Source organism: Nomascus leucogenys, unplaced genomic scaffold (genome assembly GCF_006542625.1).
Source record: "Nomascus leucogenys isolate Asia unplaced genomic scaffold, Asia_NLE_v1 001390F_38802_qpd_obj, whole genome shotgun sequence".
Taxonomy (NCBI): domain Eukaryota; kingdom Metazoa; phylum Chordata; class Mammalia; order Primates; family Hylobatidae; genus Nomascus; species Nomascus leucogenys.
Genome location: NW_022097023.1, coordinates 17,726 through 25,633, shown reverse-complemented (window position 1 = coordinate 25,633; position 7,908 = coordinate 17,726). Strand labels below are relative to the sequence as shown.

The following is a 7,908-nucleotide window of genomic DNA, read 5'->3' as shown; positions in this document are numbered from 1 at the left end:
GATTTAAAAAGGAATAGAGAATAGGAACATTGAAAAAGATGGACAGAAAAAGATAGCAAATATTCAAGACTCCTTGCAAGAGTGAGGCAGAAAGTTTCTAAGTTGCTTGATTACACCCAGCATATAATTATTTGAAGTTTTCTATTGAGAGTGAGAACATGTAATCCTTTTAACCAAACGTCACTGCAGCACTATGTGTCATTAAGGAAGAGGATAATCAGTATTCAATATCAAAAGATGCATATATATCTCGAAGAGGAAGAGCAACTGCATCTGCAGGCACTGGAAAGAGAAGCAAAAGAGCTTTTCCAACAACTACAAGACAGTCAAGTGAGAATGACCCAACATTTAGAAGGGATGAAAGACACATACAGAGAGCTGTGGGAGACATGCCGCATGCCTGACGTGGAGCTGCTCCAGGTGAGGAGGGAGGGTACATCCTCAGAGACAGGAAGCCTTTGCTGGACAGTGTTGCCAGGACATGCAAATATCAGCTGCATATGTCACTGCTCTAAGCTAAGTGACACATGCTGTCTGACTTCCACCATTTCATTTCTCCATTCAGTTATTACTGCATACTTTGGTAATCTTTGGGAAATTTTTGCCATTTTAGCTGATAACATATAACAAAGTTCTCTTCAATATAATTTGGAGTGCTACCCACACAGAGAGATCATCCAAAATCATTAGAACTCTAGGCCAGGGGAAGGTTAGTAATACTCCATTTACATGCCCTAGTTCCTCCTCACTCTGATCTCCCAGAGAGCAGTGATTTGCTGAAGACATTGAGGGGTTTCCCCTTGCCTGGGCAAGATTTCTCAAAGCTGCTCATCAATGTCCATGTACTCTGTTTCTCATATGGTTCTCTGTTTTGTTTTAATAGTTGTCATATGTGGTCAGACCTTTCCTTGGAAATAAGATTAGGAAATTAATGACACTGGAAACCTAGATATCTTTGCTTTACTTCACCATCTCTTGCTGAGCTCCTTTCTTCTTAATGCCCACTGATGAAGCTTTTTATTGTTTAGTTGAGGTTCTGTTATTAATGTAGGCTTGAATGATTCCTTAGCAGGAAATAAAAGATATACATTATTAAAACACTAAAACAGAAAGAAACAAGAGTATGAGAAAAGATGCAGAAGGAAAAATCTCTCATAATTAACATTATCTTTTATTTTTTTTCAGGATGTGGCAAATGTATCAGCAAGGTGAGTTTACACTAAAAATAATGCTATTACTGAAAAGTTTGTTCTCTTGTGAATGAAGGGGATGTATACATTTTGAGTACTAACATCGTTGTCAGGGGCTATTTCCAATTTTGTTTCAAAAGCGGGCCTGAGGTCTTCTTCTCTTTGGTCTGGAAAGTTTTCATCTTAAAATTTGTATGAATTAAAATATACATAAAAACAATTTGCCATTAGGAAGTTTGTTCACCCAATTCATCCATCCTGACCAGCCATACCCACAGATCTTAATACAAAATTACTCTGAGGAATCATAGAGGAGTCTTCTACTCTAGAGGGGTCAGAGGTTAAAAAAAAAAAAAAGACAGAGGGAGGAGAGAGATTCCCTAAGGATGGGCTGAGGAGGGATGTTTTGTTCCTAAAAGCATCAATGACCCAGGCCTGCTCCATCACCGTACACCCAGTTCTAGGAAAGACCTCAGGAAAATGGTTGCCTCGGGACCCTCAGCAGCAGGGTTCTCAGGCTGGAATTAGACTCCTTTGATTTGCACAAAAGATTAAAGCCTTTTGTCTCAGTGAACATTCTCTGTTAGACACTGACTAGCGTTAGTGACAACTGCAGCCTGAGGTCCCAAAGGTTTTTGTCTGAGTTTTCTGCTCTCTGAAATATTCCCAAGATTTCTGCCTACCCTCAGGGGGTGTGATGGGCAGAGGGAGGCAATGACTTTTTATGACTTTAGAAGTTGTATAATGTCTGAGAATAACATACCTGGGGAAATTGGGTTTTTATGGAAGTAAAATTTAGAAAAAGTGACATCCTTATGGCCCTAGAGTGTGGAATAAAATGTACAACCAGTTAACCAAAACGGGCAGAATTCTGAGGAAACATCTTATATGAAAATGTGATATCTTTGTATGACTGTGTGATTAACTCTGGGCCTGGAAATATAACTGAGACCATTTTTTTTTGCAGGACTGATTTGGCACAGATGCAAAAGCCCCAGCCAGTGAACCCAGAGCTCACTTCATGGCGCATAAGTGGGGTCCTAGACATGCTCAACAACTTCAGAGGTAAGAGCCAGCTGCTTGGCAGTCTAGCCTCAAATTATTTCCTTATTGGGTCCCTTGGTTGAGGCTTTTCCCATTTAAGTTTTATTAGTTTTGACATGTAGGTAATACATACTTTTCCAAAACATGTGCATCTTCTCTACCTGCATAGTAATATTACAATGATCAAAACTCAATTTCCTGACTTACAATTTGATGAAAATGTAAGGAAAGATACACACTTTATCTGCAGAATAAGAGGACAAAGAATATTCAGATCATGTAGTTATGAAGACACTGGTTCTCATGGTGGCATCAGTATTTCGTGTTTATTCGATTTAATTCAATTTTGAAGGCTTAGATTTGGCATAATGGTTTTTTAATTGTTTCCATTCTATGTGCATTTACATGCATTCTACAAGTAACTTTTATTATGTACAAAATCAGAACATTTTGATCAACAAAGAAAATGACTAAAATATCCATAATCAGGACAATTCTAATGCCATCAGATACATCTCGTAACAAGTGAAAAGTGAGGGATCTGTGAACATGGCTGAACCATGTTAGGCCCATTCTAGAGAGCAGGTCTAAGTAGCAGAGGGCAGGAACCCAGAGTAGATTGAATCAGGAGCTAAACAGATAATGTAAGCCAGAGTATTCTTTCAGAAACTTATAATTTTACATGTGTTAATTTCTACCAAATTTTTTATGTTTCAGACTATAACAGGCATCACTTACATGCCAATAAATATATCACAGCAAATTGATGTCTACCTGTTGATGATCTTAAAGACAAATAATACAAGAAGATTTCTCTATTGAAGAAAAAAAAACATTTTAGATACATCCTGAAACAAAATATGCAGAGACAGACATTAAATCATTACTTCGCCCAGTGACATGGTCGCGTTTTTTCTCTATTATTTAAGGAATAATACATAATTGTACATGCTGTAGAGGTGTAATAACTTTTCATCTTCATGGATGCATGGGGCTGAACTCTCTTGGCTTCCTTTTTCTGTATTTTCTTGGAAGAGCAAATGAAGTGAACAATTGAGTCACAGAGCCTCTGTCCCTCATAGCACTCACTAATTAATATTTTTTCCTTGTCAGTGGAGAATGCTCTGAGCATGGAAATGAGTCCTTGCTATATAAGCCTTGCTGAGGATGTGAGATATGTGATGTTTGGAGATGACCATCTCAGTGCTCCCATGGATCCCCAGAGAGTGGAGAGCTTTGCTGTGTGGGGAGCACAAGCACAGACACACAGACAAAAATACTTCATGGTCCACTCATATTTGAAATCGATTTTTAAAAGTTCAATACATTAAAAATGGTGGTTACATTCGTGGGAAGAAAATAGGTAAATGAAGGGTAAAAGTGGTAAATGTGCAGTAATGTAGAATAAATGAATCTGATGTACAACCTGTAGGTATATTAGATAATCTTGTATTGTTTTTGGGAATATTCTGAGAGACTAGATTTTGGTGTTTTTATCATAAAAAAGAGCACAGCTAAGTGGTATGATCGATTTGTTAATTTTCTTCATTATAGTAATCATTTCCTTGTGCACATGTATCTCAAAACGGCATATTGTGCACCTTGAAAATATAAAATAAAACAAATTAAAACATAAAGATAATTTGTTCTTGCATCTAAGCTGAAAATAAGTGAAGATGGGTCAGTAAAACAATGCTTTGCTGAATTAAGAGAATTCTAATAAAATGTTTTCAGTTGGAAGCTATCTGTATTAAATAAAATTGATCTAAAGCTGGTTACAGTGGCCATACTTATAATCCCAGTGCTTTGGGAGGCCAAGGCAGAAAAAATCACTGGAGGCCAGGAGTTTGAGATCAGCCTGGGCAACATAGTAAGACCTTATCTCTACCAAAAAATAAACAGAAAATTAGCCTTGAGTGGTGGTGTGCACCTGTTGTCCCAGCTTCTCAGGAGGCTGAGTTGGGAGGATTGCTTGAGTCCAGGAGTATAAAACTGCTGTGAGTTCTGATTGTGCCATTGCACTCCAGCCTGAGTGACAGAGTGAGAACTTGTCTCAAAAACAGCAACTAATTATTTTTGTAGCCATTTTACCTGAAAGGTATAATTCTTTCTTCTACAATTAAATCCGCATATGTCTAGGCCAGCTATATCAGGTAGAGCTTGTCCTCTAGTGCTTATATCTATAAAACAAGTAGACAATTATAAGGAGGCTCTAAGCAAAACAATTTTTTCTCATTCTGGACTTTGAGGTCTTAATTCTTTAGACTAATTTTCTGTCTCAATAGTGGATATCACCCTGAAACTTAATTTGTCCAAACACCTCACATAACCTGAGATTTTACAAAACATATAGTTCATAGAGTCAATACGTTCTTATGCCTTAAAAGTCTCCAGGCATTGAAGGATACTACCATGTGGAAACTCAGGCCTTCTACTGCATTACTGAAGGAGCACATTTGAGACTCACAGCACTGGTTGCAGGAGTCTGTTAACAGGTCTGGACAATGAGTAATGTCAGTCTAGATAATTCTGAGGAAGGCTTTCTGCCTTGTTATAAGGAGGATAATCACTGGAGACTCTAGACGAGTTCCCGGTCATCATTCCAGCATTTAGTTGCTGTTTTTGTAATCCCAGCACTTTGGGAGGCCTAGGCAGCTGGATCACTTGAGGTCAAGAGTTCAAGACTGGCCTGTTCAACATGGTAAAACTTTGTCTCTACTTAAAATACAAAATTAGCAGGGGCGGGGGGCGGGAATATGCATTAGAAGGGAAGGAGAACATACGTAACATGCCATTGGAAGGTGAAATTCCTAATATTTGAGAATATTGTTGAGAACTATGTTTAATTCTCAGTATAGAAAGATGTACCCTTTGAATGACATTAAAAATTCACTAGAAGAGTGAAGAATAATAGTTAAAATGTCACATAAGTAACAACAGTCTCAAAACAAAGTGTTCTAAAAGGTTAAAGTACGTATATGAGGTAGAGGAGAGAATAAATAATAGTTAATTAATTAGACTTTATTATGTGAAAAGACTTTTCTAAAATTCTTCCATAATAATTGAAGATATAAATGACAATAATTAAAGTATACAAAAAAAAAAGCATTAAAATAGTGAAACATTTAAAAAAGGGTAAAGTTGAAAATTATTTAATTTTTAATCTCAAAAATCAGAAAGTGATTTTATCAATGTCCTAAAAACTTAAAATAAAAACAAACAATAATGTAAAAGAAGCCAGGTTTCCGCCGGGCTGGGGGCGGAGCTAGGGCTTCCCTGGGGACACAGAAGCAAGAAGCAGGGACCTTGGCGCCCACCAGGCTTTCCCGGACAGAGCCTCGCCCCCCCACGCCTCCCCCTGGCCTCCGGCCGTGTGTGGTGCTGCTGGCTGGACCCAGCCGCAGGGTGGCGGGGCGCGCTGCATGACCCCGCCACCGCTGTCCCACTCCTAGGAACACAGGTCTAGGAGGACCGCGCTGACTACAAAGAGTTCCAGGACTTCTCCTGTCTGCCCGACACCCGCAGCATCGCCTGGGACGATCTTCTACCCTTTCCAGGACCAGGAGGAGCACGGCGTCCAGGGCGTGGAGAGCGTCCTGGAGGAGGGCGTCCTGGAGCAGTGGGGCTGCTGCAGACTCTGGTGCGGCGGGGCTGAGCGTTGAGAAGGCGCAGGAGACTGACCACAATGGCTAGACTGGCCTTAATGTCTCCTGCTACCACGGCTTTGTGGATATACCGTGGTGGCCTTAGCTGAGTGCCCCCAAATTGACGTCAACTGGCAGGACAGGGAAGGGAACGCAACCCTAATCATAGCTGCACAGGCAGAGCTGCCCCTGGCCCCATGGGCACAGTTGCCTTAGACACTGGCTCTCAGCCTTGCACTTCCTGCCTCAGCATCACCTGGACTGGTTCATTTGAGCTTTAACACAGATCTGGTGGAAACACAGACTGCCAGGCCCTGCCCCTGGAGTCTTTCTTTGAATAGGCCTGGGATGGGGCCCAAGAATGAGCAGAAGAACAGGTTTCCTGGTGAGGCTGATGCCGCTGGCCCAGGGATCCCACGTTGAGACGGAGGGCTTTGAGGTTTTCATGGCTGATGATGGCCAGGAACCTTTCAGTAGGCATTGAAGAACAGCAGAGTCCCAGACCCAGGAGAGATGTCGTCAGAGGACAAGAGGCATCACGAATTAAAGTGAAAATGAAGAAAGGAGCTGAGGATCTGTTTCATGACTTTCCTGCGCTGTTTTACTAAAGAGGCTGTTCTGGCCCAGTCAGGGCACGCTATCACCACCAACTACTTGTTGAACTATGTCCTGGGTCTTGACCTTGAAGGATGCATGACCAGGGTGAAAGCCGCCATGAAGGGTCGAACCGATCGCATCGAGCCCTGAGCTAGCAGGGGCAGGTGTCCACGCGAGGGCCCCGCCGTGGGATGTCGCCAGAGTGGCCACTTACACGTCTGCCTCATGCAGAGGCTCCTGGAGCGCCCCTGCCAGGAGCGGTTGGGGAAAATTACCAGCTTGAGTTGCCTCCGCTCCATGGCCAAGCCTGCAGAGGCTCAGGGACTGCGAGCTGTCCGCGCTGACGCTGCGCTCCGTGCGTGGCCCGGAGGACCGGGGCGCCCTGGACCACATGGTCAGGATGACCACCAGCCTCTAACAGCCCCGCCGTGGCCCTCGCGTGCCAGACCTGTGCCCCGAGTGCTCCCTGTGCGTGGGGAAGAGGCGGCTGGCATGCAGGAAATCCTGGCGGCTCAGGAAATTCTGGCGGCGCGGCGGGGGATGGGAGGCAGGCGCAGGAGGCGGTGAAGCCAGGGCACAGAGCAGCACAAGCGGCCCTGACCAGTGGCCGTGGGCTCTGGGAGGGTCTCCAAAGAGCCTGCACCTGTCCCGCTGCGGGGTCCTGGGCTCCGCTGACCCTGGGCGGCCCGGAAGGCCAGCCTCCTGCCCCAGCGCCTGCGGGGAGCAGCTTGCAGGGTCGGGGCATGGTCCTGGGGTCCGCCTAGCAAGGCGGCCACGCCGCCCACCTTCCAGCCCAGAGGCCGGCGCGGAAGGGCAAGCACAAGGTCATGGCCACTGCGGATACCAAGTGGCCTTTACAAGGTGGCCAGGAGGAGAAACCGGGAGGCTGAGGAGCGGAGAAGAAGCGCCAGGCCAGGTGCAGGTAGAAGCACCGTCGCGCGCTGGAGAGAAGAGGAGATGAGAATCGCGGGCGCTTAAGCCGGGTTTGAGGCAGGGTGAGGCGGGGCGGGGCTGGGCACATGGCAGCTACGGGGACACAGGCGGGGCGTTTCCACGCTGTCTTTCTAGGATGCTCCAGGAAGGGGTGGGGGAGCCATGATTCGCTGACACAGCCACCCTAGCATCAGTACACGTAGGGGCATGTTGCCTAAAAGGTCCTTTAGAGAACTCAATTAAGATTTGTTTAAAGTCAATTTTATGAGGCGGGCGGGTTGGCTCATCGCTGTGTAATCCCAGCACTTTGAAGGGCCCGGGCTTGGCGGATCACTGAGGTTGGAGTCTGAGAGTAGCTGACAACATGGGAAACCCCGTCTCTACTAAAATACAAAATTAGCCGGAGCATGGTGGGCACATGGCCTGGTAATCCCAGCTACTCGAGAGGCTGAGGCAGGAGAATCGCTTGAACACGGAGGCAGAGGTGGCAGGGAGCAAGA

At 44.6% G+C, this 7,908-nt stretch overlaps 1 pseudogene; it reads left to right on the top strand.

Annotated features, from left to right (window-relative positions):
* Window positions 1-237: 237 nt before the first annotated feature.
* LOC115834131 lies at window positions 238-6,625 on the top strand (annotated as a pseudogene).
* Window positions 6,626-7,908: the final 1,283 nt, after the last annotated feature.